General features: G+C 35.2%; 1 protein-coding gene across 1 annotated transcript in view; it reads left to right on the top strand.

The window, feature by feature from the left end:
• The window catches only part of RSBN1L (round spermatid basic protein 1 like), a 111,685-nt gene that overhangs the window by 917 nt on the left and 95,336 nt on the right, over window positions 1-15,432 (top strand). The gene's annotated exons all lie outside the window — the stretch shown is intronic.

The following is a 15,432-nucleotide window of genomic DNA, read 5'->3' as shown; positions in this document are numbered from 1 at the left end:
CAGGGGGGAGGGGTCGTGGTACCCAAGCGAAGGTTGGCTAAGGGGCTCTCCTGCGCGCCTTGCCAAGATGGGGTGGCTCAGGTTGGCAGCGAACCCGGAGAAAGGACCTTTCTCCTCGAGGTGACTTGGTCGTCACCCCGGGGGCAGGAAATGGAGTCTGTAATTTTAGTAGCCAGGCAAAGGAATGGTCTCGAAACTCTCCTCCTCGTCCACCTCCGTCTCGACGCCTGTTTTAGCCTCCGAGATGATGCGCTGTGCTACTAGACAGCTTCCTTTAGGGGACTCACTTTCGATGTCTTTGGGTGCTGATGCTCCGTGTCCCAGGAAGGGAGGCGAGAGGCATGAAGAGGTTCGGACTTAGAGCTACTCTGAAGAGATCCTAGTACCATAGATTTGAGACACGACCACCAGCCCCTTCTCCCCTCCTCCAACGCCATCAGTAGCTTCATCTGAAGATCTTGTCAAAAAAAAAAAAAAAGAGGTGGAGATGATGTGGAGAACACTGGCGTCAGCTGGAAGCTACCAGAGGCCTGAGCTTTTCATCCCTATTAGGGAAATGAGGTGGTGTCCTGGGCGCTGAGTATGCTGTTTCCCTTCCCTTCCTCCCTCTTTCTCTCTCATAGACATATTCTTGAGAGATTGTGGTGGTCTGGGTCGAAACTATCCTGCCTTTCAGACCTCACAAAAAGCCCGTGTGTTTTTACATATACATACATATGTATATACATGTATATAAAATATGTGTATGTATTGCTGTATTTTGCTTTTAAAGGAGATGAAAATAAATAAATGCATGGGGAAGATTTTAAAAATTACTTAATTGGAAATGTATTTCAAAAGGGGGGCAAATACTTACGAATTTAATTCCGAAAAAGTATTTCTTTCAGATATAGAACTATCAACAACATTTTTCAAACAGTACTTGTTATTTTTAAAAATTACTTGTGGCCTCTAACAATTGCAATATGATGATCTGCTATTGCTATAACTTGGAGAGTAATTGAGAATTAGAAATGTGTGTTTTTTCAATTCCAGGAAAAAAATAGCAGGGAACTTTAGTGTTTGCTAGTTTCACTTAACATCTTGTGATCAGAAATATCTTTAGTTTATTTGAATTGGGTTTCTTTTATTGACACTGAGAACATTATTCTTGCAACTTTGGTTTTCATGTTTTGTCATTAACAGAACAGTTGTCTAAGTCCAGCCATTAATACTTTGGGATCTATCACCTTTGGGGAGAGTTTCCTTCAAAGTACTTTTGAGAGTGACAGTTATTCTGGTTATATTCAGAAGTGACCAGTAGCTTATATCTTGAGGTTATTTTGTTTTCATTATTGGCAACCACATATTCCTTCAATACTTTTCAATATCTGTTGTTAGTATTTATGGAGTATGCATAAGAGAGCCCTTTGCTATATTGATCTTCATGATCACCAAGGAGTATAATACATTTTTGTTAGGTTTCATTTTCTTGAGTTCATAAATAATGAATGAAATGACCTATAAATAAGATTAAGGCCAAAAAATGTGTAACGTAGAATGTGTAAAACATAAAACATCCCCAAATATTGTTTGTAAGACTTCTAATCATAAGTAATATTTTGAACCTTCTTGTTCTTAGGATTATGACCTGTTTAAACAGAAAAACACAACTTTATTATATTTCTCTTTGTAACTTCTGCAAATTCTCTTGGGTAATTTCTTTGTTCTTTTGATTGTGTTTGAAGGTGGCATATTTTCTTTTTGAATTTTTTTTCTTCCTTAAAAAGAAGACTTAGGCTGCCTGGCATATTGGTTTGAAGGGCAACCTTGTAGTCAGGATGACTTAGATTCAAGTCCCACCCACCTCTAACTCTTACCAAGGCAAGCTATTGAACCTTTCAGTGCCTCAGACAAATCTATAACTGGGGTTCTTAATCTTATTAATGGTATGTACCCCTTTGGCAAACATGTAACATTTATTTACTTCATCTCAGAATAATACATAATAATTCAAAGGAAATCAGTTACTTTGAAATACAGTTTATAATGATGGTCCAGGAAAGATTAGGTTGTATTTTGTTTAACAAAATCAGAACTCCTTGCTTTAAGACTTTAAACCTACAAATCTGTATCATGAAGATAGCTTTCACATCTGAATTCCATATTTCTGTGAACTAGATATCATCAGCACAGGGGTAAGGCGGTTTTCTTGTTAATGATCTTGTTACTCTTTTTATGAGGAAAAGAAGACCTAAAATATATAATGACTAATAGTTTTGTTTAACCTTTTCCTTTAGTCATGTCCTGGTACATCTATTGGAAGAAATCTTTGCTTTCTAATTGAGAAAGATTGATCCACACCCTATTAAAAAAACAACAACAAGCATTTTCTGAATTAAGAAATAAAAATAGTTTTCCTTTTGAAGGAAATCTTTAAGCAGATTAATAAGATTTGATTAGTGATGATGTTCTATTAAGATAGAGATAACTATAATTTGGCCATTCATGCAAAAATGAGACCTAAATGAAAGAAGACAGGGACAAATACATTTGATTTTTTTTTTTAGGATTTTTTTTTTTAAATAGAGAGTATAAAGTGGATGGATATGGTAGTAGAGAAGCAGCATTGTTTAATGAATAAAGGTAACCTTGAAGCTAGGAAGACCTGAATTAAGAACCACTTTCAAACACATTTGTGTGACATTGGGTAAATCATTTAACTTCTCAGTCCTCTGAACCATTTTCTAAGACTCAAGTTTCAGAGAAGTTGTAAATCTGAGTGAGTTGGGGTGATTCTTTCATCAGGGAGTTCCCTATACCTGCAAAATCTCAAGACAGGTTTCTTTCCCTAATATTAGGACAATTCTCTTGTTTATAGCTCATTTAGCCATTCAATAGGAAGCAAAGAAAGGTATCCATGTGTCCAAAACTGATTTATTAAATTCATTCTTAAACTTCATTTATACTAGAGCTATGATGTTTATTATGCCTAGGTCTTTTACTTGCTTTTATCCAGAATTCTAAAAAATTTGCCTTTTTGATCTCAATTTCCAGATCAGAAATAGGGAAGGGGAGTGCAGGTTGTTAGATATAGGCTGACAGTAGTTAGAAATGACACTACCTAGGAGAAGACAGAAAAACTACAAAAAATAGAACAAAATAGATTTCTCTAAAATATTAGGTATTAATGCAGAGAGCCTTTCATGCTTGAGTCTCATATCACAGGACAATCAGGAAAATTCAGTTATTTGGCATGTCTCATTCTCACATCAAACTAGACAAAATAGGTTTCATTTATTGGAAATGTGGAATTCTCCAATTAAAACATGAAAGCTGTATTCAGAAGGTACCCAACTTTAGGGAAAATGACTTTGTAGTAAGTACATACATAGTAGAAAATAGCTAACTACCTTAGTTCTATTGGTTGTAGTAACATTCTTGTGTATAGAATGTCTAGTTTTCTAAACACTTAAAAATATATCATATTAAATACCCTAAAGGGTGTGTTTCTCTGTGTATTTGTATGTAATTCATAACTACAATTTATTAGTTGCACTTAGTCTTACAGTGTTGTCCCAAAGAGGTTGAATAACTTACCTTGAGTCACACAGCTAATGGGAGTTAGAGGAAGGACTTAAATCTCAAGTATCTGAGATTTCAAGGTCTACACTTTTATCCTTAAGACTACACAGTTTCTCAGAGACAGCTAGGTAACATAGTGAATAGTGTGCCTGGAATTAGGAGTATCTATGTTCAAAAGTGATCTCAGATATTTCCTAGCTAAGTGATTCCTTGTTTGCCTGGCCTTTGCCATTCTATCTAAGAGTTGTTAACTAAGACAGAAAGGTATATATATTCAAAAAGATGACTACCCTGCTTCTCAAAAGTTATTCCAAGTTAAAAGATTAGTTGTGTAATTTTGCTGCTTGGTTAGACCTAGATCAGAAAGACATAAAACTATGCTATTGCCACACGAACTTGGCTTATGGAGAAGAGTGGTGTTAAATTTACTACTGCCTACCCCATGTTTGCTGGACCTGTCTTTTAAGTGGCATGCAGAAGCTTGATCTCATGTTATTTTTTTCGTGTTTTTTCATTCTAAAAATCAGAAAACAATTAAGATTAAGGGGAAGCTACTTTCAAGGTTATTTCTAGGAAGGATATCAAATTTCTATCTACTGAAAGTTTGCTTCTTTTGAAAACAATTAAGATGTTACAAACTTTTCTGTGCTATATTTTAAATGTAACTAAGCAATAATTTCATAATAATTTAATTGAATGTATATATATACATATACCCACCCAAATTTTTTCCCCATGAGACAGAAATATAACAATTTCATTGGTTAGATTTTAAGAATAAAAAATTTTGTGAAAGTTACCTGTTTATCTTTTTGCACCTCAGTCTTCTTGGCCCTAGCCTTTGCCCATTTTATTTCCCAGTTTTTAACTGATTAGAAACAGGAGAGAAGGATGACTACTAGAAATAGGCTGGCTATAAATGTCTATTACAGTTTTATAAATTTTGAGAGTTTGGAGCGTTTGAGCTGTTTATATATCAGTTTCAATTCCTTTTACAAATTTTTCCTTTTTTAAATAAACATCAACAGCCTTGAACATTTCAGTATAGAGCGAACAGAAAAAGAATTGTATACAAAACTGAACCTTAATAGTATACATCTTGATTTTCTTTTAAAGTGAATATGAAATGTCACATAGTAGTGCCCATACTGCTCTTTTTGTCTTTGTACTTTTGTGAAATTCCCTCTTCTGAGTTGTTTTTAAATGTTTCCCTGAAGTGCTTTCCCCCCCTCTATTACTACCAATTGATTAATCAACAAAAGCACAACTAGTTCTTCACCACTCTCCTTTGCCTCTCTCCAAAAGCTCTCACTTGTAATACTTGTATTGATTACAATGTCTTTTTAAAAGCTTATAGCATCAAATTTTCTCTCCTGCTTCTCAACCAGTATGCTACTTCCATTTTGACATTATGTTCTCTATTATAATTATTTGTGTAGGTGTCTTATTTCCGTTACAAAGATGTAAATTACTGCTTAGACCTTGTAGGCCTGCATCCTGCCCATCACAATAGCTTACAAATAATTGGTGTAGAGAAAGTATTCAGCAAGTGCAATAAAGTAAAAAAGAACATTTTGCAAAAGACTGGATTTGCCTTAAATAAATTTGAGGATAAATGCATTTTATTTTTATAAAAATCTATAATATGTGACTTTAATACATATTCTACACACATAGATGAAGACCTCATAGTTAGAAGGGACATGTATTTCTTTTTTTTTTTATTTAAAACCCTTACCTTCTGTCTTGGAGTCAATACTGTGTATTGGCTCCAAGGCAGAAGAGTGGTAAGGGCTAGGCAATGGGGGTCAAGTGACTTGCCCAGGGTCACACAACTGGGAAGTGTCTGAGGCCAGATTTGAACCTAGGACCTCCTGTCTCTAGGCCTAGCTCTCAACACACTGAGCTACCCAGCTGCCCCCTAGACATGTATTTCTTAAGTTTAGTTTTATGGTTAATCAGAAATTTTTTAGTTGCCAAGGTTAATTCTAATTGATATTTATGAAGTTATAGGCTGTTTTTAATATTGTCAGTATGAATATTGTAATGGTTTATGTGCTTATTTTAGTACTTTTGTTATTCATAGAGTGGAAAAAAGAAAAGAACTTTCAGACTTCCAAAATGATTTATCAATTTAAAATACAATCGTTAAAATGATGAAAATGAATATATTCCTGCAAAAGAAAGTACTGTTCCAAAATCTAGATTCCCCTTTAATAATCTCAGAATTCAGATGCTTTAAGGTCTTCTTCCAGTTTATATCAGCATTAAAAATTTCATCAGACACATTTCTTGACTTTTTTAGCCTTGATCTTGACTTTTAGTATATTGTAAGTGGCATTTTGAAAGGAATCATTATAGAATTGGTGGTCATTTAACAGTTCTAGAATGGTTAAGATTTGACAATAGCATTGAGTACAATATCTATAATAAATCCATCTTCCTGAAAATTATCTGGAGATACAGTGGATTCAGCTTGATCTACTTCTGGAAATTATTACAGCAGCATATTATATCAGATCAACAAGCTTCTATTAAGTGTTTATAATTACGATCTACATTCTTTCATGTAATATAATTACATTTAAATGAGAACATTTTGATACAAACTTATTTGATTAAGAAAAACAACTTATTTACTTCATTTACCTTGAAAAAAATGATCAAATATCTAGTCTTGGTTACTATTTTATGGAAATCATATAAATTTACCCTGCATTACTAGGGTATATAATTTAATATGGGATGTTTTACCAGTTTGGCATAAGAATGCAATTCCAGAAGGTATAAACACTGAGATTAAATACTGGGTAAATTATTGAAATTATGTAAATTGAAGAGACTGAGTAACACTGAGTTACGATAAATCCTCTTTTTTAAAAAAAATCACAATTTTCTTTTATGATGTTAGAATTAACATCTGTCAAAGTGCTAAGAGGTATTGATACAAGTTCAGAGGACTACATTTTCTCTTTTTTTAATCATCATTTATGAACATTTATTGAGTTTCAGTTATACTGAGAATACTCACAGCCTGGGTGAGGAGATCAAATCAGTCACTAAATATTTACCTAGCACCTGTTGTTGGCCAGGCATTTACCTAAGCACTGGGCATACAAAGAAAGGCAAAAGACAGTCCCTGTACTCAAGGATCTCACACACACTCTAATGGGGAAAACAACATATAAGCAACCCTATATAAACAAGCTATTGATAGGGTAAATTTGATACTACACTTGATAGTCACTCCTACTCCTGCCTTTTCTTCTTTCACTATTTCCTTCTATACCAGTGTTTTGTTTTTAATCAGTCCCTCTAATTCCCACCCTTATTTTACTTCCCTTTCTACCCCCCCTTTCTTATTCCCCTATTATTTTATTTACAGTCTTTTTAAACTACCCCTCCCCCCCATAATGCTTCCCTCCCCACCAGTCAGTTTGTTACCCTTATACTTCTCTTTAGGGCTTGAATCAATTCTCTGCCCCAATGGATCTGATTGTTCTTCCCTCTTTGAGTCAATTTCAATGCAGGTAAGAATTAAGTATTTCCTGTCTCCAACCTCTTTACCCTTCTAGTATGTTGGCATTCTCCCCCTCTCTATGTGCTTCTTTATGAAATATACATTTACCCCATTTTGTTTCTTTTCCCATTTCTCTTAGTTTTTTGGGGGTGCAGGACACTTATGTTTAGTGATCAGTTGGGGAGACAAGTCCCCCAATCATCATCAGGGGGGATTGTGATTTTTAAATTTCCTACATCTTGCTTGGTCTATCACCCAGGAATGGCACACCCACACTACATGGGCATGTGCTAGCTAATGACAATTCAGAAATAAAGCCTCCCGCCAGCGAGAAGCTTTATGGTAGGAAAATAGAAAAGGGATAGAAGTTTTTGATCCCGCGAAGGGCGTGAAGGAGCTAAGCTTTGAGATGTCAATAATGAGTCAGTAATCAATTATTATTAATATTTGGGAACCGCAGCCATGCTCCGATCAATGGACGTTACGGGAAGGCTATTTTCTGCCCAGAGATCCCATTTAACACTACACTGGTCAGAGGATGATATAGCTCAGATGGGAGAATAAATAGAGACTAATGGAATTAGAGAATGCTAGGTATTAGCATTGGAAAAGAAAGAGAGACACCTGGCCGAAGGCCAGGCCTCAGGTGAAGATAGAGAGAAGAGAGAAAGGTGGAGATAGCAAACCTGTAGCTCGTCCAAGAAGAAAAAGAAGAAGAAGAGGAGAAGCAGAGGAGGGAGGAGCTGGCCACGGCTTCCCAATTTATTCTCTTTGATACGCAAATGAACTCAATACATATTGATGATTATCATTGGTTAACGACAAGGTATAGGTGTGGTTTCTCTTAACCAGGTGAACACAAAGAAACCTGTTTTCCCGCCTAACCTGTGGGAAGTTGGGGTCAAGGGTCAGAGGCTTTCCCAGCCAAGCACAAGACTGAGCATGCTCTCTTCTAAGACAATCTGTACATACTGTTTCCCTTGCCCATAGCTAGGGGTGGACTGCTACAAGAAACAACTAACTGCCCCCCCGGGATGTCCTAAGCCAAGCTTGAGCTACCATTGGTACATGTGAGACGCAGGAAGTGAGGTAGAGAACAGCCTTTGGAGTTCTTGTCACTTCCTGTGGAGAGGGCGAGATGCCAGTTCTATCCTGGAGCTCGAGCCTGGAGGAGTCCCGCAGGCAGCTTCTCTTCAGATCGGTCATGTGAGTGATAAGGACTGACTCCCTTCTCTGCCTTGGCTCTCCAAGGCCTTAGACTTCTGCCTTGGCTCAGCATGAGTCATTTATTTTATAAATAAAATCCTTGGTGACCAATAATCATTATATTCAGTCACAAACCATAAATTAAACTTATTTTTTTCTCACCCAGAGTCACACAGCTGGGAAGTATCTGAGGTCAGATTTGAACCTAGGACCTTCTGTCTGTAGGCCTAGCTCTCAATCCACTGAGCTACCCATAACCCTTAAGGTTAAAAAACAAAAACAAACTGCTGTTTCCAATTTAACTTAAGGAGAGAAGCGAGAAAAATTGTTTTATACTCACCTGTTCTAGCAGCTGTGTCTTTAAGCCGAGTTAGCTGTTAAAAAGGGCTGATTGAGGAGGAAGTAGAGTAGGAGGCAAGAAAATTCAGGAAATTTTTGAGGGGACTCGTCAAACAACCTACGTGGTCGCCAAACTGTCTTCGCATTTCACACTATACAGTTTGTCACTGTTCCCTCTAAGTATACTTCTAGCTACCCAGGTGATAATAACAATTTTCAATTTTTAAGAGTTACAAATATCCTTTTTTCTTACAGGGATACAAATCATTTTAACTTATTGTATCCCTAAAAAAAAGTTGTGTGTGTTTATTTTTTTGTCTTTTCCTTCTTTCTTAATTACCTTATGGTGATTCTCTTGAGTTCTGTGTTTGGGCATTAAATTTTCTATTCAAGTGGAAATTTATTCAGATCATTGCTCAAACAAGAAAAAACTGGGGCTTGGAAAAATGTTTGTTTACAAATTATTGGTTTTCCTTTTCTACTTTTTAAATAATCACCTTTCTACCTTTATTCCCGATACCTTATTTGGAACTCCCTCCATTTTCATTGTTCTTTCCCTCTGGTTTTGCACTTTACCCTTTTCACATTGCAGCCTTTCTAGTCCTTAATAGAAACAATAGAAAGAGTAATGAGAATCTTTCATTCTCTTGCTGTCATTTATAAGTCTTTTGAAAAAAAAAAAACAACAAACACTAGTACATTCTTTTGTAAGAGTTGTCAGAATATTTGAAGAATATTTGCATTGTATTCATTCCTTTAACAAACATTTACTATAAGCCAAGTGTTCAAGGCTTTAAGGTGTTCTATTAGGATGTGGAGAATATGCACATAGATAAATATGGCCTAACTGGGGCAAAGGAAGTATTAAATGAAGAATTGTGGTGAAATCAAGAGAACCTGGAAACATTTTATTTATGAGAGTTATACAATGGCTAGATAAAATGATCTAGGCAAATTGAGAAAGAAGGAAAGCTACTTTATCTTGGGGAATTAGGGAGTGCTTTTTGGAATATATGACATTTGAAGGAAAAGAAGATTCTCGTTAATTGATGAGACCCAAAGAATTATGATTATTGGATTACTGCTAATCTAGATGAAGGCCCTTACTTAGTTCAGGAGACCAGGTCTGTTGCCTGGTGCCATTGAATATTTTTGCTGATAACTTTAACAAAGTCATGGATGGCACATTTACCAAATTTTCAGAAGAGAAAAAGCTGGAATGGCTGTTATACTCATTGGATAACAGAATCAGATCCAAAAAAATATTAATATGCTGAAAAGATGGATCATATACAAGGTTTTTAAGAAAGATAAAATTTAATGTCCTACTTTCTTATTTCATTCCTAGAGCAGCATTGGGGAGTAGTAGATAGACTTGTTCTCAAAGCCAGGAATGCCTCGATTCAAGTTCTACCTCTGATTCATACTGGCTGTGTGACCCTGTTCCAATCGTTTACCCTCTCAGTGCAACTCTCTTAAACTATAATTGCAGAGAAGATACCACTCTGTATTGGTACAAGGAGTTTCCTCATCTGGGAGTTTTACATACCAGTGAAATTTCAGGTTCAGTTTTATGCTCATGTTTTATCATAGTGGGAAGATAGCTCTGGATTTGGTTCTTTTTTCCCCTCAGCTTTTTTTCCTGCTATCTTTTATAGACAGTAATAGGTTCTATTTTCCTGTGTGGATCCCCTGCTCTATTAACCAATTTGGAGAGAAGATTAAAGTTAAGTCATTTGTGAGACACTAAATAGCTAATCTCCCAGTTTCAGTTTTCTCATCTCTAAAATGGTTAAGCATCTACCTCACATTGTGCTGTGAGGACCAACTGGGATTGCAAAGTGCTTTTGGAATTCTTAAAATGCTTCATAAAGGCTAGCTATATTATGAGACTCCCTTATTTCCACTGCTCCATACTCTCTACCATGTTTTTGCCTATCTTTTCTTCATCTTTCTGCTGTATCAGAGGAAATGGTGGCTTTATTTCTTGCTTGTCAGAGACTTAACCCCATTTAATTGTGCCTTTGAGGCTATGCCTTCCTGACTCCTAAAGAAGTTTGTCTCATTTATCATTGCCTGGTGTAATACCATCAATCTTTTATCTATTGTCTCCATCCTTGGTGCCTACAAAATGTTCATGTCACAACTTTTTTAAAATCTATTTTTCCCCAATTGTATGTATACATAACTTTTACATTAATTTTCTAAAATTTTGAGTTTCAAAATATCTCTCTTCTTCCCTTCCCTTCTCCCTAAGACAGCAAGAAATATGATCTGTTATTCAACTCACATGCTTTAAAAAAACAACCCAAAATCTTTCACTTGACCTTTTGATCCCTTCAAGTTACTATCATATCTTGTCTGTCTTTCACTATGAAATTCCATTTGGCTGTTCTCCCTATACAGTTCCATTTGGCCTCTCCTTTCTCTGCACCTACAGCTTCTTAACTCCTTGCATTCTGACTTCTGAGTCTACCAAATGACTGAAACCATTCCAAGATTACCAGCAGTTTTTTAATTATTAAATTTGATGGTCCCTTTTCAATCCTCATTTTTCTCTGCATCTTTTGGTCCTGGATATTCTTTCTTCCCTGTTTCCTCATGTTCTTTTTACATCATTTGTTCACCTGATTTGACTTAATTTCCTTTCTTGGAAATTTCTTTACAGTAAGCTTCATTTCCTGACTCCCCAGTAATAGGTATCACTCAAAGCTTTGTTTATTTTGTATCATTTGCTATATGCCTTCCTCTTTTATTCCCATTCATTATAATTATTCTTTTAAAATATTTTATTTTACCAGTCACATATAATAACAATTTTCCACATAAGTTTTCTGAAGTTATGAAATCCAAATTGTCTCTCTCCCTCCCTAACTCCCTTCCTCCCCTTTTCCTGGAGATGGTAAGTAATTTGATCTGGGTTTGCCTTCCTCTTTTTGACATTTCTCATAAGGTAATTCTATTTTGTTACATTACATTTTGTACTGTTTATAAAGCTTTTCTTCCAATTCTTGTATACATTGTTGACCTAGCTGGTTTTTGTTTTTTATTAATTATGCTGCTTAAAATATTTGTTCAGGTTTCTTTTTGTCACTAACATACTAGATTAATATAACTTTCCCACAGCTCTGCCAATCTGGTTGATAGTTTTAAACTATTTTAGTTATTTTAATGGTTGTATCTTGATTCTTAAAATTTTCATTTCTTTAATTTAATAGTTATAGATAATTTTGGTTTTATGATTTTCTGTTCATATTCTTTGGTTGTTTATCTGTTAAAGATTTGCTCATGAGCTTATAAATTTGTAGTCAAATCAACTAGCATTGAGTGCCTGTTATGAGCCAGGTACTGTGCCAAATGTTAGGGTTAAAAAGAAGGGCAAAAAAGCCATCCCTATTTTCAAAAGGTCCTATTATTATAGGAAAGTCAGTTTGCAACTATGTACAAACAATGTAAGATGAAAAGTTTCTTACAGAAAGTAGTATTTAAGTTGGGACTCCAAGAAAGAGAGAATCCAGAAGATGAGGGAGAACTTTTTTAGGAATCAGGGTCAGCCAGTGAAAATGCACAGATTTGGGAGATGAACTATCTTGTTAAAGCAGTAGTAAGGATGCTTGTACCACTGCAATATGTGGAGAGGAAAGTAATTTGTAAAAAGGTTAGAAAGATAGGAAATATCCAGGTTGCATAGGGCTTAAAAAGCCAAAATGAGTTTTATATTTGATCCCGAAAGTTATTGAATGGGAGTGGGTAGATGGGTTGTAGTCAGACTTATGCTTTAGGAAGATCAATTTGATTGGTGAATGTAAAGTGTATGAGAAAAGGGAGAGATGTGTGCCAGGGAGACCAGCCAGAAGGCTATTTGAACCAGGCTCAAGGTGATAAGGGCCTGCACTAGAGTGTTGGTAGTGTCAGAGGAGACAGGACAGGGCTGGAGATATGGGGAGGAGTGGCAGTATGAGAGCCATTACCAGGTAAAGTTGTCTGGTCTTGGCAGCTACTTGGACATAGTGAGTGAGGAAGAAGATGCCCAGGTTGGGTGCCTGGATGTCTGGGAGGATGGTGGTACTCTTAACAATGATAGGAAAGTAAAAAAGAGAGAAAGGTTTTTAGGGGAAACATGAGTTCAGTTTTCGGTGCATGTTGAGTTTAAGATGTTTGGGGAATATCTTGTTGTAGATGTCTTTTTAAAAATTTTTCAATAATTAAAAAATCCAATAGAGTGACAATTGGAAATGCAAGATTGGAAGTCCTTATCGACTTTATGTCAGTATGTTTTATTAGAACTGGTTATTGCAAAGATATTTCCTCTTTTTTTCTGGAAACATCTTTTTTGTTGTACAAAAGTTCTTTGTTTAAAAATAATTATTGATTTAGTGACATTGTGTTGTGTAAGGGGGAAAGTGGGGTTAATTTTTAAAGGGTTGGACTTGATTATTTATTATTGATGGTCATCAGGAATTTAATTCCAAAGAGAATTTATTTACAATTTGTTTACAAAATGTAGAAAGAATGAAGCAAGAAATCAGAAAGAGGATAAGGTAAGATGTCTAACCTGAGCACAAAGTAATTTGCTCCTGGCCCCTCCAGGCAGGGACAATTAGTTTCAGCTGGCCTTGGCAAAGCCGAAGACCTGGGAAGTGTCTCTCAAAAGTAGGTCTTTCTTGAGGATAGTTTTTTCAGAAAAATCCAGCAGTTAAGAGTCAGCTTTTTACTCACCATGCATCAATTCAAAGGAAGAGATTTAGAATAGCATCACCACAAAAACCTATGGGGTAATGGATACTGTGTGGCCTTGGAGTCTAGAACAACTTAAGTTTAAGGTCCACCCTTAATACCTAATAGCTGTGTGATCATAGGCTAGTCCCTGAACTTCAGTTTTTATCCTTTAAATAGGATAGTAATCCCAATAGTATGTAACTCGCAAACTTGTTGTGTGGCCCAAATGAATCAATATTTATGAAGTTCATTTTGAGTGTTGGCTGTTACATTTGTTGAATCGTGAAGGATTTTCACCTTACTATAATTTCTATAGATGCAGCATGCCAATGTATTCTAATTGTGTGTGTGGGTTTTAAGAGAATGTTTAGATCGTTGATGAATTTGGAATTTATTGTGGCATAAGTTGTGTTGTCTTGCTGTCCCATTTTCCCCAATAATTTTCTTCTCCAGTGTGTTGTGATCTTGGATTTATGAAGTATTATTCAATTATATGACTTTGGTTCCGATTCTGGATTAGCTAATCTGTTCCATTAAACTATTATTCTCCCCCACCCCCAATTTTTTAAATCTAGTATAGTTTTGACATACATTGCCTTGTGGTATGAGAGTACCTTTTAAAACTTCATATTTTCACTCAGTGCTTCATTTTGTTTTTCACTTAAAATCTGTTTTTAGTTAATTATTATACAAAGTATCCCATTGATATTTTGGAACATTAGTTGCATATAAATTAATTTGAGTAGTGTTTCCATCTTGACTGTATCAGCTCAAACTGGCTAACCACTGAAAATACAAAAACAGACATGCAATTCCTTCCAGAGACTTATGTTAAGGGATGATAACATTTCTTATATAAAGGGAGACATACATATTAACATTGTAATAAAATATCTAGATATACAGCTGGGTGGTGGGGGCAGAAGAGGAATAGAAAAATAAGGAAAGGCATTACTTGGAAGAAGGGGGTGATTTAGGTGAACTTTGAGAAAAACCAGGGTCTCTTATGATACTTACTGTGTGTCCAAATCTTTTCACATTTGATAGATTTATAAATGTAAGTTTAATTTCAAACATTTTGGTAAGTCATAAATGGTATTTTGTCTATCAGTTTCTTTAGTTTTATGTTAAAATTTTTTTTGAGGGCTAGATCTACATATTTTTTGTATGATAACATGTATATCTCTCTTTATATAAGAAATGTTATCTCCTCTTAATTATATATCTTGAAAGAATTGCATGTCTGTATTTTCAGTGGTTAACATAAATTTTGGCACATAGTAAGAATTTAAATGATTTTTTATTGATTGTTGATTTAAGAATTTAGGGACATAAATTTGCCTCTGAATACTACTCTGGCTACATCTTGTAGATTTAATTTTTTGTATTTATATTGTCAACTGGTAACTTGTTTTTTAACTCAATATTCATCTTTTGGATGCCATGGGAACTTGTATCTTTGATCATGTGAATTTTCAGGCGTTACAATTCATTAGTAAAATGGATAGAATTTGTGACTTTGTGAATTCGCTTCTTTAGGTCTTATTTGTAATGAGTTTTCATGATTATTTCATATTTTTTTAAGAACAACATTTAACTTTCTTCTTGTTTATGAAATAGTTTCTTTAGCGCTCCATTCAAATTTAATTTCTTTATATACTTTTTATTTTATGACATTCGTGGTTTTTAAATCTTCCTTAATTGTTGATTTCCCTCTCTGAACTTCAACTCATTTGATTTTTGTAAATTTAGAAATAATAATAGTTAACATTCTTATGGTACTTACTGTGTGCCAAGTCCTTTATGATTCTGATCTTACTTCATCCCCACAACAGCCTTGGAAGGTAGGTGCTATTATTATTCTCATTTTACAGATCAGGAAGCTGAGGGAAACAGAAATTAATTGACTTGCTCAGGGTCACATTATCTAGTAAATGTCTGAGGTTGGATTTCAACTCTTGATATTCCTGCCTCCAAGTCCAGGACTCTAGCCAACTGTACTACTTGACTGCCTCTGATTTACTATGTTAGTAATCATGTAAATATTTAAGGTCTGTGTTTCCCTTATTTTCAGTAGTACCTTT

The sequence above is a fragment of the Monodelphis domestica genome, chromosome 5, assembly GCF_027887165.1.
Source record: "Monodelphis domestica isolate mMonDom1 chromosome 5, mMonDom1.pri, whole genome shotgun sequence".
In the NCBI taxonomy this organism is placed as follows: Eukaryota; Metazoa; Chordata; class Mammalia; order Didelphimorphia; family Didelphidae; genus Monodelphis; species Monodelphis domestica.
This window is presented reverse-complemented; position numbering and strand designations above follow the sequence as displayed.